General features: G+C 38.7%; 1 pseudogene; it reads right to left on the bottom strand.

The window, feature by feature from the left end:
* Nucleotides 1-1,713: 1,713 nt before the first annotated feature.
* LOC119558931 overlaps nt 1,714-18,786 on the bottom strand; it is a 46,764-nt pseudogene continuing 29,691 nt past the window's right edge.

The raw sequence follows: 18,786 nt of genomic DNA, 5'->3' as shown, positions 1-18,786 counted from the left end.
AAAATAGGCATGTATTGGTCTTACATTTAGGGCGATTTTTCTTAGATCTAGGGTTAATTTTCTTAAGTCTAGGGCGATTTTTCTGTTTTCAAAGGTAAATACCCTTAACATATGAAAAAATATTTTAATCATCAACGGCGGTATTTTTTGAAATTAGGGTGATGCGCCCTAAAAACAAGAGCAAGTGCCCTAAATATTAAAACTAATTTTTATAAAAAAATCGTGTTTGGACATGTTTGCTGGTTCTCGGCAAACATTATTCTGCGGTACTTTTTCCGGGATTTTTTTTTAGAATTATTTGACTCAGTGTCCTTTTTTCACTATAATTTCAGAGGGTGAGAAAAGAGCGAGGTTATTATTTGGCCGCTCCACGCATGTTGGTATAAACTGCTAATTAGAGTCAATATGAACTGAAAAGTAGTAGTAGTAGTAGTAGTTAAACAGAATCAGGGAAAAAACATTAATATAAAACAACTTACTTCTTTAGAAAAACTTCGTGGTCGCAGCGAGAATCGAACTCACGACCGCTGGGTTCGCAGTCGAGAGCACTACCGCTGCACCGAAGACGCATCGCTCTAGGCGACGCGCAGGGTGCATATCTCAATTTTTTCTAAAAACAAATTCTCAATTTAATTCTAAGAAATATTCTCACTAACGACAACAAATTATGTTTTGTTTTACCCAATTAGACTAAATACATTAAAAAACTATTATTTTAATGTAATATACATATTTTTTATTTGTTATTTTGACGTGTTCTAAAATTGTTTTTGCCTCTGCACACAAAATTGGTTATGAATTCAATTCTAAAAACTTGCACAAAAAAAAAATAAATGTTGACTCTTCGTAGGCTCGAACTCACGGCATTTAAATGAGTTTGAAAGTTTAACGCATTAGACCGCTAGGCAACCGAAAATCTAAATTCAAGGGCGATATTCTAGTTTCAAGGGCGATTTTTGATGATTTTTTGTTCTACGAAATAAGGCGATTTGCCCTAAATATGAGAAAATATTAAAAGTATATGCTCGGAAAAATTCGCCCTACATAATAGAAATTTGAGAAAAATTAACCCTAAAACATATTTTCTATAGCGATCTTTCCTATATTTAGGGCGATTTGTCTTAATGTTAGGGCGATTTTTCTAGCATTTAGAAAATTAATTTTATGAGTGTAGCGCCACCAGAGTGGACGTGGCAAATTTTTTTAGATCAATCGATAGGTATTGACGAGACCAATACATTTCAGTTAACATTTTTATTCAAGCATGTAGAATACTGTAGGAGCCACAGTTTTGGGAGGTTTGTGGGCGTTAGAGTGGGCGTGGCACTCTGCTGAAACAAACTTGCGCTGCGCAGGGATCGCAGGAATCTGCATGCCTAATCCCAGTATTGTAGCTCTTATAGTTTCCGAGATCTCAGCGTTCATACGGACAGACGGACATGGCTAGATCGACTCGGCTAGTGATCCTGATCAAGAATATATATATTTTATGGGGTCGGAAACGCTTCCTTCTGCCTGTTACATACTTTCCGACGAAGCTAGTATTTTCTTTTACTCTACGAGTAACTGGTATAAAAATATACATATGCGTAGATGTAGTTCAGATATATGAGTGCCGAACTTTGGAAGCCCACAACACTCTTGGCACATTCCACGCAATCTAACAAATTTAAAGCATATAATATTTAATTTTTTTATTTTTATTTATTTATTTTAAAATTTGGGCTCGGAAGTTCCTTGTGTTATCGGGGTCGTTGGCACCTCCTCGTCAGCACCTGGGGCCGGCGTTGCCTTTCTTTGGTGCAACTCAAATTTTTCACGCACCGCAATGCCTTCTGCAGCGCTTTTTCGGGATGCTCCGAGAGCGATTGCATCTGGTATTAGAAAAAAAAATTAGTTTTAAAAATAAAACGAGACGAGAATAAAAACGAGTGATCGAAAGTAATCGTTATTTGTAAGTTTTTATTTATAATAAAAGATATGTTATTTTTGGCATTTAAAGTAAAAGTCCCAAAAGTTTTTTAAAAATTAAACTTACAAACAATTGTTACTTTCGGCCCCAATAAAAACTTACTTAGCAAGGCGCGTACGAAGTTTGGGTAAGCTTTGAGCTTCCTCTTGTTCTGGCCCCCCTCCAAATTGTGGGACAGAACAAGGTCCTCTGAAAGCACGTTTAGTATGGAACGGCTCAGCCTTCCATTTTTAAGTAGCGTTACCATCAGCTTTGTCTAAAAATATAAGAAAATATTTTTAAAAAATGGAGAAGTAAAGCTAAGAACGAAAGCCTCGACTACGAAATAAATATAATTAAAAAACAAGAATATAACTTACATAGTTCTCCAAATTTCCGTCCACTAGTTTAGTGTCGATCCCTTGGAGGTCCTCGGCTGTGCATAGAGGGAAGGAGCGCTCCATGGTCTCGACTATCTTGGTATCCACCTTGCCCGACTGCCTTACGTAGGCGGTTAGGGAGCCAAGGGCATTGAGGCCTTGGTGGATACCCCTCACTTCCGCCAGAAGCTCCTCTATGTTTTTTTTCCATCTATAAATAACATGTAAAGAAAAATACAAAATATTACTATTATTATCCAAATTTAAAAGAAAACTTACTGTCCAGCCGGGCGCTCTGGGAATCCTCTAAAAAATTTAAATGGTTAATAACTAGAAAAATTAAGAAAAATATTGTACATACCGCTCGTGGAAAGGCAAAAACGATTCGGGGCACTAATTTTTAAAACTTCCAAAAAATAATATATAAAGAAATAATAAAGAAATAAAATGAAAAATAATAAAACAAATAAGAAATAAATAAAAATAAAACAAACAATAAAATAATAAAATAGAATTAAAAGAGGAAGCAAATAAATAAATGATAAAATAAATAAACAAATAAGAAATAAATAAAACAAACAATAAAATAATAAAAATAAAATATAATTAAAATAAAAAGTAAATAACGTTTTTTTTCGGTTTTCGAACCGGGAAGGTGAATCTTCAAAAGATATAAAGAGCGCCGTCGCTGTTATATGCCCGATTCGGTTTATAAAACGCCTACGGACTAAACACCTCCCATTTTAGACCTAAGAAAAATGCAACATGGGAATTAATACTATACTATTTTTGAGAGGAATTCCTACGGCTTTCCTACTAAGCTGTGAAACTGAAAACTTTTCTAAAATTCCTTCACATATACCCACATCAAATGAACTAATAGGCTCATCATAAAAACTTAAAAGCTCAGAAAATTTTCTACCTAAAATAAATATTTCTCCTTCCTCTTCTATAAAGGATTTCACTTTAATTGGAACTATTTCCTGCACAAAACAAAAATTATCGGGTCTAGTCCCGCTCAGTATGCAATATTTCATTTTTAATATTTTTTTTTTTCTATTTTTATCTGCTGTTCTTCTTTTCTTTGTAGGGAACCCTCGCTAATTTTTCTATTTATTTGGCCAGAATTTGTGTGGGTTTTCGGACAAAACGCTTAAGAGTTTGCAAATAATTTTCAAATGCGTAGGACAAACCACTAATCGAATCTCCGACTACTGTGATCGTTTCGCATATATGTAGTAAGCCGTGATCATATTACGATGGAAAATTTTCAACGAAAACATTCAACATTTCTTGGCTAATGAGAACATTTCGTTGTCGTTGTTTTTCAGAGCAGAGCAATGTATATGCACAATGTAATAACAAAAATGCATAATATTGCTCTTTTCTGACTGTATCTTTAAGAGCTACAATCCCACTATACAATAAAAACTGTCTATACCACCTTGCCTGTTACAAAAGTCGTTTACAATTGATTCTAGGCTTTGTCATTGTATTAAATAATGCTTTTATATGTAACTAGCGCGGCATCAGGTGATCAAAGATCCTCCCAATTTACTATGTTACAAATTACATTGGCATCACATCCATTGTCGTTTATAAAGTAAATTATAAACTTTAAATGGTATAGAAGCCATACAATGCAAATTGCCCCTTATTTATCATTGCAGTCCAGCACGGATACGACCTTAGAGGCGTTCAGGCATAATCCAACGGACGTAGCGTCATACCACTGTTCGCTCGAACAAGTATTGTGCCATTGGTCCGTACCTGCGGTTCCTCTCGTACTACGCAGGAATGCTGTCGCAACAACGTTTTGTCATTAGTAGGGTAAAACTAACCTGTCTCACGACGGTCTAAACCCAGCTCACGTTCCCTTGCATGGGTGAACAATCCAACGCTTGGTGAATTTTGCTTCACAATGATAGGAAGAGCCGACATCGAAGGATCAAAAAGCGACGTCGCTATGAACGCTTGGCCGCCACAAGCCAGTTATCCCTATGGTAACTTTTCTGACACCTCTTGTTAAAAACTCTTTAAACCAAAGGGATCGATAGGCCGAGCTTTTGCTGTCCCTGTGTGTACTGAACACCGAGATCAAGTCAGCATTTGCCCTTTTGCTCTATGTGTGGTTTCTGTCCGCACTGAGCTGGCCTTGGGACACCTCCGTTATTATTTGAGAGATGTACCGCCCCATTCAAACTCCCTACCTGGCAATGTCCTTGAATTGGATCATACCTGAGTAATTGGAGTTATACCAAATTTTCAAATCAAAAATACATAAATGCACCGTTTTATTAAAGAATTTGTTTGCGATTATATAACAAACTCGTGATACTTTGATCAAGAAGCTTGCATCAAAACCCAATACCATAAGATATAATAAATATATCCGTATAATGGCTAGGAAATGATACACGTTCCATTTAATCAAGTAAGTAAGGAAACAACAAGAGTAGTGGTATTTCATTGGCGATACCAAACCGAAGTCTAATATCTCCCACTTATTCTACACCTCTTATGTCTTCTTACACTGCCAGATTAGAGTCAAGCTCAAAAGGGTCTTCTTTCCCCGCTAATTATTCCAAGCCCGTTCCCTTGGCTGTGGTTTCGCTAGATAGTAGGTAGGGACAGTAGGAATCTCGTTAATCCATTCATGCGCGTCACTAATTAGATGACGAGGCATTTGGCTATTTTTTTTTTTTTTTTTTTGATCGCTAAGGTATGGAAATCTTTAAAAGTTACTAGGTCTGCCAACACCTTGTGTGGTCTCAGTTTGTCTAGTTATGTACGATTCATTGCTCTATCTGAACCTTCTTCACATTGAGGGTTCCACAACGCCTACGTACTAAAATCATCCTTACATGCTGTTGTTGTGCGATGTTTATGCCTAATTGATGGTGTGCCTAGGCAGCAGGCATATATATTTGAACCAAGGGCATAAGCTACGTCCAGCCTCTTGAGTATCCACTATAATACATGAACTGTCTAAAACAGCCAAGACTACCTCTTATTACTTGTATAGATATGATATGGCTATCATATTTATTTAGAAGGCCCTTCGCAATCAACCGTTTTACGGATTGACCACTCCAGATCCCCCTCCAATTAATTGTGGCAGAGTGAAACTCTATGTCACCTGTCGCTACGAACTTGCACCGCAATTCGCGTCTTATGTCCGGGGTATCGTATCTTTGGATTTTGCGATGGTGCGCATCGTCCAAAGAGTGTCCGTCAGTTGTCACCTGAACGTCAATCACATCAATGGGATTTGGTCGGAGTACCACCAGGTCGGGTTTATTCAGGCCGGACTCGCCCTGCAGACTTGGCTCAACAATGACCACGCAGCCTCTCTCCTCAAGTCCCCGCTTGATTCGATTTACTACGCATTGTGTCTAGCTACCCGCTTCCCATGCGAGCGATAGCATTTTTGCATGATGTAGTTTGATGTTTCGGGAGCATCACATCCTTCACGACACTGTCGATCCAATTCGTGCCTTCCCCTCGTAGTACGAGACTTCGTGGGTTGGGCATTTATCCGCAGTTTAATTCCGTCTCTATATTCCTTTCCTGTTAGCAAACGCGTGGGTTGACTGACCCATCCGTGTTGTGGACCATAATGGCCCGCTTCACGGAGACCGTTGCTATCAACAGACACGAACAATCTATTTGCCCAATACTCTTCTATTGCCGAACGTGTATGCATTTCATGTTGTTCCGCTAGCAACCTATCTCGGGCCCTTTGCATTTCTTCCTCGAAGAAAGAACAGGCCACTTCGGATTGCTCGAAGTGAGGCCATTTTATATTGCTCAATCGTCTTAGTCGAAGCATAGGAGCCATCCATCTTAGTGATGGAATCCCGAGTCCCCCACACTTTGGGGGGGCGTGAACGAATGCTATTGGCACATCCGGTGGTAAATCTAGCCATTTACGCACATAGAATCGTATCAATTTGTCGGATTTTCGTAACACACCTATCGTCACACTCCCAAGGGTAAGCTTGTGGTAGAGTTGTGGGATAAGGACGGTTCGAAGGGCAAATATCTTCTGTTGTGGCTTAAGAGGAGCTTGTGACAACCTTTGTAGCTTTGGACCAATTTCCTCGGCTGGGTTGCACTTCACTCTCCCGTTTGCATTGTAAATGATACATAAATACTTCAACTCGTTAGTTCGCTTCAATGCCGGACACCCGTTCAAGCCTACTTGGAAGGTATGTGGATCTAACACAGTACACTTCGGTTTCGGCTGACCCTTAATACCGATAGTGAAACACTTGTCAGCATTAAGGGTGAGTCCAACAGTAGCCAGATAGCTAACTGTCTTGTCAAGCCGTTGTTGAAGCCCCATTCGAGTTTCCGCAAAAAGGACCAAATCGTCTGCAAACGCGGCCGCGTTTGTCATGGCAGCTCCAACCTTGGTACCAATTTCGTTGGGGAAGGCTCTAAGTAACCGGTCAATGACCAGATTAAATAGAATAGGTCACAAAGGGTCACCCTGCTTCACTCCTCTAGCAGGGACGAATTCCTCTGAACTCCAACCTTCTCCGCAGAGACTAGTACCACCAACCTCGTACGAACTTTGTACGTAGTCGACGAAGTCCTTCGGTGCACCATAAGCTTTTAGGGTGTTATATATAGATGCATGTGACAAAGAGTCAAATGCCTTGCTTACATCCAGATTGGCTATGTAGCAAGATCTATAGCTTTTATGACTACTCCTTAGGACTAAGTCGACTATCGACGCATTATCGGCGCATCCGTCTGTTGGTAAGAAGCCCCGCTGACGCGGGTCCCAATCAACTGATGAGGTCAATCGGGTTGCCAATATTGCATTTAGCTGTCTTACCAAGACTGATGGCACCGATATTGGACGAAAGTCTTGCGGTCGCATTGCCGTCCCCGTCTTCGGAATGAAGATGATTCTGGCTAGTCGGATAAAGCGAGGTAATTTACCGCACCATAGAATTAGGTTCATTATGCGAAGCATAACGCCTGACGGAACCTCCTTAGCAGATTTTGGAGTTATTCCGTCAGGCCCCGGAAAGCTAGATAATGCGACTCTTGATCTCCTAAGTTCGCGCTTTGTAATAGCGGACCATACCCTCTCAAGCGAGTGAACTGGAGTTGTCACTATGTTTTCGCAAGAGCTTGGGCTAGACTGAGTCATTACCTCTCTCCAATAGGGTTCCATATATTCTTGGTTTGGCATTACCGACTCATCAGTTTCCTCAAGTATTGACTAAATGCACCTTCCTTTATGCTTATCCCAGTTCCGCTGGATGACAGCGTACTGCTGCCTTCTGCTTTCTCTTCTATTCCGAGGCCGCCGTGCTGGCCTCGTCAGCGTGCGTCTTGCACCCTGTGTCGCAAAAATTCCCTGAAGATAAGCGGATAAGCACTGGAGAGTGGTTTCCTTCCCCTCGATCTGCGCCCTATCAATGATAGTTTGCAGTTCTTGGGCTCTCCATTTGGAAGGACAAACTACGGGGCTATACCCGCGTAGCGCCAACAAGATTCCACTGTTCGACCGTTCTAATAGTGTGATTGGAGACGTTTCAGATGTTGGTACTTGGGGGTTTTGCTCACTATTACTAGGGCAGCGCCGTATGGTTAGATTTGCAACTTCTGGGACGAGAGCAGGTTGCCCCCTTATCTGCTCAATTTCTCCTTATAATCGTCCCTCTGTCTCAGCTTTTTAATTGCTTCGACGCTACGGTTCGTGAAAAATACCGCTAGTTGCTTATTTATGTGTCTTACACCATTTGCCGTGAGCTCAACCTCCTTTCTCGCCATCATCATCTTCTCTTCCTCACACCATCTTTCCTTGATATCAACACGTCGACGAAGATCATCAAGTTCGTCTGGGTGTTGAGATCTCATGTGAACACCAAGTCCTCTTTTGCTTGTAAAGGACCGGTCACATATTGTACATGGCACTCCGACTGGAGTAGCTTCTGCACTTGGTTCATATTGGGCATCCCCTGGGAAGAGATCCACAGGGGGTCGAGTCGTCATCGAATGTTCCACGAGTATCCGAGGCCTATTTATATTATATTCTGTAGTTCCAATATGTAAATTTAAATATAAATATATTCGCCGCTCAAATTGGCTGTTAAACAGTAAAGCAAGCTGTTTAACATTACCGGGGAACACCACGAGGAGGTTTTGAGTCGACTTGAATCTAGATATGACTTATGAATTACAGAATAATATTCCGCTTCTGCACATCCGAGGATATGACTTATGAATTAAAGAATAATATTCCCCTTCTGCACACCTAAATTCCAGTTCCCCCCTAAATTCCAGTTCCCCATAAGAGAGTCATAGTTACTCCCGCCGTTGACCCGCGCTTACTTGAATTTCTTCACTTTGACATTCAGAGCACTGGGCAGAAATCACATTGTGTCAACACCCGCTAGGGCCATCACAATGCTTTGTTTTAATTAGACAGTCGGATTCCCCAAGTCCGTGCCAGTTCTGAATTGATTGTTAATTGATAATCGTTATAATTAATAAGAACTAATTGGTTTAACCCAATTAGTATTCTTAAAAATTTTAGCAAGAAAGTTCCACAATTGGCTACGTAACTAAACTATCCGGGGAACAAGTGACCAACATAAATGCCAGACACTCTATTTACCCAGAACGAGCACATAAACCATGTTATTGTTTCCCAATCAAGCCCGACTATCTCAATCTTCAGAGCCAATCCTTATCCCGAAGTTACGGATCTAATTTGCCGACTTCCCTTACCTACATTATTCTATCGACTAGAGACTCTTCACCTTGGAGACCAGCTGCGGATATTGGTACGGCCTGTTGAGAAGTTTGCGTGTCCCCACCATACATTTTCAAGGTCCGAGGAGAAAATATCGACACAACAGTATATGTCATGCTCTTCTAGCCCATCTACCACATCTCTCTGCGAAAGACTTCCATGGTAGTACGGCTATAAGACAGAAAAGAAAACTCTTCCGATATCTCTCGACGGCTTCTTTATGGTATAACAATGTTCTCGGCTTGCGTGCAAACTCTTTTGGAATATACTTACTCATTGATGTTAATGTTTTCGAAATAGTTTCCTCTTCAATTTTGGTCAATTTTTCTACGACTTTGTTATTATAAAGTCTTTGTAAAAACTTTCGCATGACACCCAGTTTTACCAGATGCATGCAATCAAGGGGAACTTGTGTTACCATTAACACGCCAAGCTGGCCAAGATGGCTAGGATACTTTCTAGCACGAAAATCTTCGTCTGAAATGGGATCCTCACACTTTGTACTGTACGTTAAAACATAATTAATTTGTACATCCATGGCTGGATGTATGACCAGGCGTGCCTGTCACGTAAGCTCTTGCAGGTGCATCACAAATAATTGCTCTAAATTCTACAAAAACTTGTTTATTTAATATGGTGACCCCGTTTTTTAATGTGTCGGACAACTCCTTATTTAAAAACTCATCAGAATCAAGGGGTTTATTATACCCCATAAAAACTCCTATTGGCAAAAAAGGGAAATTTTTAATATTATTTAATCTAATTAAAATGGGCCACAACTGGGCACGGGAACTATTAAATAACGGGAGTCCGTCAATATTTACATCAATGCTTAAGTAATCCGAAATATCTTTTAAGACAGCTATTTTATTTAGTTGCTTTGTTAAGCCGATATGCAAGTAAGATCCCCCATTTATCATTATATCGGGCTTATTAGAGCACTTAAATGTATAAAATGGCTCTATTTTTAAATTATGCTTAATTAGGAATTGTAACCAAATCAATTGCACAATTTCTTGTTGGCTTATGCTTTAAATACTATCATGGTCACTAACATTTCCTGCGAATGTAAAAGATTTACGTCTTCAACTATAATGTAATCAAGCCCTGTATTCGAATCACCTACTTCCATTGTAATTCCAACTTCTTCTACTCTTTCTACACTATTCTCATTTCTTGTAACTCCTGCAGAAATTCTCAACTGCTGTTTTAGTTTTTCCTGCTCTATTTTAGCTAACCTACGCATTTGCCTATCTCCAACCATTTTATGCTTGTTTTTCTTGTTTTTGTTTTTAATCTAAAGTTTTTATATCCTTTAAGCCCTGAAAATACAAGAAAATATATTTATGTAATGATTTTATAAATTTTTACACCCGCTTGCAAAATAAAAGAAGCATATCGTTGAAAAAACTTCCTCTCTTGTTTTAATAGATAACAATCTCTGAAGTCCACAATCATTAATATAGCAAAAGTGGCGTATACAGGAGGTGCTCTTAAATGGTGGGCCGATCGCTCTGGTCTCCCGGAGTAGCCAGTCCTTTGAAAGATCGTCCTCGCTGACGATCAACATACGACGGCCTTCTACCATGTTTTTCCGCATTGATTCTCGATAAAAAACTTTCAAACTCTTTAAGTCATAAAAAGTTACCTTAAAAAAGTGTTTCAAGTACTGAGTATACAAATTTAACTGCTTAAGGACATCTTTGCTTAGCTGGACCGCACCACCTTACTGAACAGAGGATTTTCAAATGCTGAAGTCAAAGCCTTCTTCTTACAAAAACTTATAAAATTGTATTCTTGTATGTTCGGGACAAGAAGTATGATTACAAGAAATTTGCTCAAAGTTGTCCTTTTTCAATACGTTTGTGGGCGCACTCTTTTTGATAAAGAATGATAAATATAGCATTTGCGCAGTCGTGTCAGGTTGCGAAAAGCGCGCCGTTCGACCAAAGACATCCGAGATCGGCTGTCTTTTTCCCGCCTCGGCATATCCGGTAGACGTGCCCCCATGAATTATTCTTTTGCCGTCCCACGAAGTCCCGTCAGTTTGGCATATTTATCGTCAGAATAAGCGCCTTGTACTGGCCTGATGCAAGCCTCAGTCCAGCGGCAAGTAGCTTAGCATCGTCGGTGCCTAGACCTAGACCTATTTCTTGACAAAATGTTGAGTAGCAAAAAAAACAGTCCAATATAAACAAACCTCGACTATCAGAAACCCGTTACTCAGCCAAAGGGACCAAAGGGAAATGGAGATATGCAAGCAGCAAAGTTGGATTGAAATGTGGCACCTACCCGCTATCTCAATATATGGTTATGTGGGCGGTAGACAGATTTAAGTGTTATGGGCGTTAGAGTGGGCGTGGCAAACTTTTTTTGGGTCAATCGATAGGTATTACCGAGACTAATAAATTTCAGTTAAAATCTTTTTCTAGCATGAAAATTGTGGGCGCCACAGGTTTGGGCGGTATGTGAGCGTTAGAGTGGGCGTGGCAAACTTTTTTTGGATCAATCGATAGGTATTGACGAGACTAATACATTCAGTTAAGAATTTTTTTCTAACAAAAAATTTGTAGTCACCACAGTATTGGGAGGCTTGTGGGCGTTAAAGTGGGAGTGGCACACTGCTGAAATAAACTTGCGCTGCGCAAGAAGCTCAGGAATCTACATGCCAAATCCCAATAGCCTAGATTTTATAGTTTCCGAGATCTCAGCGTTCATCCAGACGGACAGACGGACATGGCTAGATCGAATCGGCTTATGATCCTGATCAAGAATATATACATATACTTTACGGGGTCCGAAACGCTTCCTTGTACCTGTTACATTCCTTCTTTCATGCTAGATAAAAAATTTGCAACGCCCACTCGAACGCTCATAACGCTTAAATCTGTCTACCGCCGGTAGGTGGCGCATTTCAATCACTCTTTGCTGCTTGCATATCTCCATTTCCCTTTGGTCCCTTTAGCTGAGTAACGGGTATCTGATAGTCGAGGTACTCGACTATAGCGTTCTTCCTTGTTTTGTTTTTGTATCACCCCTAAGTGTCTCAAAAGTTACTTCTATGCGATCCCGACGCTTTTTGTTTTTGTAAAATGTGTTCTATCGCGCAGAAGTTACTAACAAGTGACTTCTGGACGACAGGCGATAGAAATATCTCCCTTTTGCTTGTAGGGAATTTAGACACATATTCTCCTTGGCATTATTGCTCAAAGATTCCGAGTCAATCTAGCCCTGTGAGATCTCAAAAACTAAAACAGCTAGAAAGTTTAAAAGCTTCGAACATTTAAAAAAGCTTGTTCAAGCTATTTGAGTTATAACGTTTGAAGTTAACGTTCAAATGCTAATGTGACCACGCCTTCTTAACCAAGCAAATGCCAGTTATATATTTGTCAAATATATTTATATGTTGAAAAATACCAAAAGAAAAAATATCGGACTACTGTATACTGAATACCGAAAAAAGAAAATCTGGCTTCACTCTATAATCCCACAATTCGGTATTTTAGGAGTTTTTACATATGCAAGGCGAAGGTATTTTTCATTGGTGAATGGCCACTCCATTTGACCTGCTTCCATCTGCGCAATCGGAATCGGATCTCTCCCGTGGCATTTTCTCAATTGAAGGGGTTACCTCCACGGCAAGACACCCACGCCACAACAACAGCAGCGAAACTGAAATGAAATAGAAATAATGCTTGTTGTATTTATTTCAGTGATTTTTATATTAAATCTAAAAAATTAATACTCTACTTTACGTCCAAAAGTTATTTATTTTAATTTCTATCCATAAAGCTTTAAAATGATTAATGTGACGTGATCTATGCTTTTTTTTCTGAAAACTGTGTGCTGCATTTCAACACTATTTCCAGAAAATTCTGAACTTGCATTTCAGCTATTAAAATTTTACACGGCTGTAGTAAGCGAGTCTTATTCGGGTCTAAATTCACCATTTCCACAACAACATTTAAACTTGTGTTGCCAAGCCGACAAGTTTTTCGAAGACATTTTAATGTAGCTTCGGTATGACTTTCGTCAAACAGAATGGGAATGGAAAAAGTACTTAAAGTAATATTAAGATCTATATTTAATTAGACTCTGTCTTTATCGCCATTGGAACTTGGGATTCTAACTTCTGGAAAAATTATTTTGTGATTTCTCTGATTTATTTTCCAATAAGTCTTTTTTTTTTAATTCTACTTTTCTAAAACTCTTCTGTAATTAAAGAAAATTCGTTTCTGCCATTTTTTGGGAGCCATTTTTTGCTTAAAATAGCCACTATTGGCAACACAAAAATTTTTACGTAAAGACGTACAAATTATTTCGTACTCGTTTTTTGACAAACGGCCTTACGTCCCTATTAGTCCTAGCTCTAATGCGGCTTCTACAGCCTTGGTCACGTTTAAAACTTTATTTCTGAAAACAACAAAAAAATATTCATGTAATGGTTTTAATTTTTAGGGTAGTTTTTTGGGAGTCCCGACTTTCGCAATTAAAGAATATTCGCAATCAAAGAATATTCTTATATATATTTTTTAAAATTATTTTTTAGAGGGAAAACATTAAAAGACAGGCCGAAGCTAGATTTAAGCTGTGCCAGTCGTGTACCATTTTTCATCAAAAAAATTTATTTATTTATTATTAAAAAAAATTAAAAAGAATCATATTATTTTCTACACCTCAGACGAGCTGAAGGCCTTAGCTGCTAGAGCTCTAAATTTAGTTGGCGTATAGTTTTAACTTTAATCTAGCTTTATATAAATAAATAATTAGAACAAACAGAATTTTAAATTTTGTTGTTATACCCTTGCAGAGGGTATATTGATTTCAGTCAGAAGTTTGCAACGCAGTGAAGGAGACATTTCCGACCCCATAAAGTATATATATTCTTGATCAGCATGACTAGACGAGTCGATCTAGCCATGTCCGTCTGTCCGTCTGTCCGTCTGTCCGTCTCTCCGTCCGTTTCTACGCAAACTAGTCTCTCAGTTTTAAAGCTATCGGGCTGAAGCTTTCCCAAAAGTCTTATATCTTTTGCAGGTAGTATATAAGTCGGAACCAGCCGGATCGGACAACTATATCTTATAGCTCCCATAGGAATAATCGGACAAAAAAATGTAAAAAAATTATATCTCTGGTGTTTTTTAGCATATAAACTCCTAAGCTTGGAAATAACAATTTTTAAATAATTTTTAATTTTGCATTAAATTTTATCGAAATCGGACGACTATATCATATAGCTGCCATAGGAACGATCGGAAAATTTGTGGAAAAATAATATGAAAAAAATTATAGCTTCGGTGTTTTTCAACATATAACCTCCAACGCTTGGAAATAACATTTTTTAATTAGTTCTGAATTTCGAATTAAATTTTATCAAAATCGGACGACTATGTCATATAGCTGCCATAGGAACGATCGCAAAATTGGTGGGAAAATAATATGAAACAAATTATAGCTTCGGTGTTTTTTAACATATAACCTCCTACGCTTGGAAATAACATTTTTTAATTAGTTCTGAATTTCGAATTTAATTTTATCAAAATCGGACGACTATATCATATAGCTGCCATAGGAACGATCGGAAAATTGGTAGGAAAATAATATGAAACAAATTATAGCTTCGGTGTTTTTTGACATATTATCTTATACTATTGGGAATATCATTTTTTGTGTTTTTAAATTTAATAATTATAGCTGCAAGGGTATATAAGCTTCGGCTTGCCGAAGCTAAATTCCTTTCTTGTTTTAACATAAAACCTCTTAAGCTTGGAAATGACATTTTTATACCCTTGCAGAGGGTATAATGATTTCAGTCAGAAGTTTGCAACGCAGTGAAGGAGACGTTTCCGACCCCATAAAGTATATATATTCTTGATCAGCATCACTAGACGAGTCGATCTAGCCATGTCCGTCTGTCCGTCTGTCCGTCCGTTTCTAGGCAAACTTGTCTCTCAGTTTTAAAGCTATCGGGCTGAAACTTCCCAAAAGTCTTATATCTTTTGCAGGTAGTATACAAGTCGGAACCAGCCGGATCGGACAACTATATCTTATAGCTCCCATAGGAATAATCGAAAAAAAAAAATTTTTTTTAATTATATCTTTGGTGTTTTTTAGCTTCTAACCTCCTTAGCTTGGAAATAACATTTTTTAATTCGTTTTGAATTTTAAATTAAATTTTATCGAAATCGGACGACTATATCATATAGTAGCTGCCATAGGAACGATCGGAAAATTGGTGGAAAAATAATAGGAAACAAATTATAGATTCGGTGTTTTTCAACATATTACCTCCAACGCTTGGAAATAAAATTTTTTAATTAGTTCTGAATTTCGAATTTAATTTTATCAAAATCGGACGACTATATCATATAGCTGCCATAGGAACGATCGGAAAATTGGTAGGAAAATAATATGAATCAAATTATAGCTTCGGTGTTTTTTGACATATTATCTTATACTATTGGGAATATCATTTTTTGTGTTTTTAAATTTAATAAAAATAGCTGCAAGGGTATATAAGCTTCGGCTTGCCGAAGCTAACTTCCTTTCTTGTTTTTTATTGTTACAAATATATATGTATTTGTATTTATTGGTTTTCGGCGGCTTCCTTCAGAAGCCTCTGATGCTCTACGGGTTCCTGCTGGCGCGTTGCTTGCCGCTGGCGTCGTCCTCCTGGTTCTCGGCAGGGCGATTACGGCGTCGGCACCGACGTTGCGACTCCTCGCCATCGCCATCCCACTCCTGGTCACCAGGATGAAGTCGGCGTCGACTTGCCGGCTACTCTCCATCGGCGGAGCGCTCCTGCGGCTCCTTCTGGGAACTCCCCAGATAAAAATTTGTGATTGCCTGAAAAAGAAATTGTATTGTTAATATAATAAATAAAGAAAATCAAAAAATATACTTACACATTTTACCATCGAAATTTGGGGTACCATCTTTGAACTTCCCGTTTCTCTTTCAAAGTAACGGGAATTGTTTTCGGCAGTACGGCAACTCCACAATAGCAACTAAGAAGTTTTTATATTTTCTAAAATCAATAAAATGTTAAATTCTACCAAACCACTGGCTCGATTTCGATGAATTAAACATTTAAGTAATCAGGAAATTAAGACCAATTAGGGGGTGCATACATATCATAATGAAGGTTTGAAATAAAAAATATTTATTTTTCAATATTAAGCGACCAAAAGTTGTCGATTGGCTCAATAAGTGTTGTAGGCACTTGGCGATATATCGATAAATACCTTTTTGTGGTAAATGTCTTAGCTGAGTCTGGGTGTTGAGATCTCATGTGAACACCAAGTCCTCTTTTGCTTGTAAAGGACCGGTCACATATTGTACATGGCACTCCGACTGGAGTAGCTTCTGCACTTGGTTCATATTGGGCATCCCCTGGGAAGAGATCCACAGGGGGTCGAGTCGTCATCGAATGTTCCACTAGTATCCGAGGCCTATTTATATTATATTCTGTAGTTCCAATATGTAAATTTCCCATAGGGTAACCAGCCCTATGGGAAATATATTCGTCGCTCAAATTGGCTGTTAAACAGTAAAGCAAGCTGTTTAACATTACCGGGGAACACCACGAGGAGGTTTTGAGTCGACTTGAATCTAGATATGACTTATGAATTACAGAATAATATTCCGCTTCTGCACATTCGAGGATATGACTTATGAATTAAAGAATAATATTCCCCTTCTGCACACCTAAATTCCAGTTCCCCCCTAAATTCCAGTTCCCCATAAGAGAGTCATAGTTACTCCCGCCGTTGACCCGCGCTTACTTGAATTTCTTCACTTTGACATTCAGAGCACTGGGCAGAAATCACATTGTGTCAACACCTGCTAGGGCCATCACAATGCTTTGTTTTAATTAGACAGTCGGATTCCCCAAGTCCGTGCCAGTTCCGACCCCATAAAGTATATATATTCTTGATCAGCATCACTAGACGAGTCGATCTAGCCATGTCCGTCTGTCCGTCTGTCCGTCCGTTTCTAGGCAAACTTGTCTCTCAGTTTTAAAGCTATCGGGCTGAAACTTTCCCAAAAGTCTTATATCTTTTGCAGGTAGTATACAAGTCGGAACCAGCCGGATCGGACAACTATATCTTATAGCTCCCATAGGAATAATCGAAAAAAAAAATTTTTTTAAATTATATCTTTGGTGTTTTTTAGCTTCTAACCTCCTTAGCTTGGAAATAACATTTTTTAATTCGTTTTGAATTTTAAATTAAATTTTATCGAAATCGGACGACTATATCATATAGCTGCCATAGGAACGATCGGAAAATTGGTGGAAAAATAATAGGAAACAAATTATAGATTCGGTGTTTTTCAACATATTACCTCCAATGCTTGGAAATAAAATTTTTTAATTAGTTCTGAATTTCGAATTTAATTTTATCAAAATCGGACGACTATATCATATAGCTGCCATAGGAACGATCGGAAAATTGGTAGGAAAATAATATGAATCAAATTATAGCTTCGGTGTTTTTTGACATATTATCTTATACTATTGGGAATATCATTTTTTGTGTTTTTAAATTTAATAAAAATAGTTGCAAGGGTATATAAGCTTCGGCTTGCCGAAGCTAACTTCCTTTCTTGTTTTTTATTGTTACAAATATATATGTATTTGTATTTATTGGTTTTCGGCGGCTTCCTTCAGAAGCCTCTGATGCTCTACGGGTTCCTGCTGGCGCGTTGCTTGCCGCTGGCGTCGTCCTCCTGGTTCTCGGCAGGGCGATTACGGCGTCGGCACCGACGTTGCGACTCCTCGCCATCGCCATCCCACTCCTGGTCACCAGGATGAAGTCGGCGTCGACTTGCCGGCTACTCTCCATCGGCGGAGCGCTCCTGCGGCTCCTTCTGGGAACTCCCCAGATAAAAATTTGTGATTGCCTGAAAAAGAAATTGTATTGTTAATATAATAAATAAAGAAAATCAAAAAATATACTTACACATTTTACCATCGAAATTTGGGGTACCATCTTTGAACTTCCCGTTTCTCTTTCAAAGTAACGGGAATTGTTTTCGGCAGTACGGCAACTCCACAATAGCAACTAAGAAGTTTTTATATTTTCTAAAATCAATAAAATGTTAAATTCTACCAAACCACTGGCTCGATTTCGATGAATTAAACATTTAAGTAATCAGGAAATTAAGACCAATTAGGGGGTGCATACATATCATAATGAAGGTTTGAAATAAAAAATATTTATTTTTCAATATTAAGCGACCAAAAGTTGTCGATTGGCTCAATAAGTGTTGTAGGCACTTGGCGATATATCGATAAATACCTTTTTGTGGTAAATGTCTTAGCTGAGTCTGGGTGTTGAGATCTCATGTGAACACCAAGTCCTCTTTTGCTTGTAAAGGACCGGTCACATATTGTACATGGCACTCCGACTGGAGTAGCTTCTGCACTTGGTTCATATTGGGCATCCCCTGGGAAGAGATCCACAGGGGGTCGAGTCGTCATCGAATGTTCCACTAGTATCCGAGGCCTATTTATATTATATTCTGTAGTTCCAATATGTAAATTTCCCATAGGGTAACCAGCCCTATGGGAAATATATTCGTCGCTCAAATTGGCTGTTAAACAGTAAAGCAAGCTGTTTAACATTACCGGGGAACACCACGAGGAGGTTTTGAGTCGACTTGAATCTAGATAT

The sequence above is a fragment of the Drosophila subpulchrella genome, unplaced genomic scaffold, assembly GCF_014743375.2.
Source record: "Drosophila subpulchrella strain 33 F10 #4 breed RU33 unplaced genomic scaffold, RU_Dsub_v1.1 Primary Assembly Seq15, whole genome shotgun sequence".
Taxonomy (NCBI): Eukaryota; Metazoa; Arthropoda; class Insecta; order Diptera; family Drosophilidae; genus Drosophila; species Drosophila subpulchrella.
This window is presented reverse-complemented; position numbering and strand designations above follow the sequence as displayed.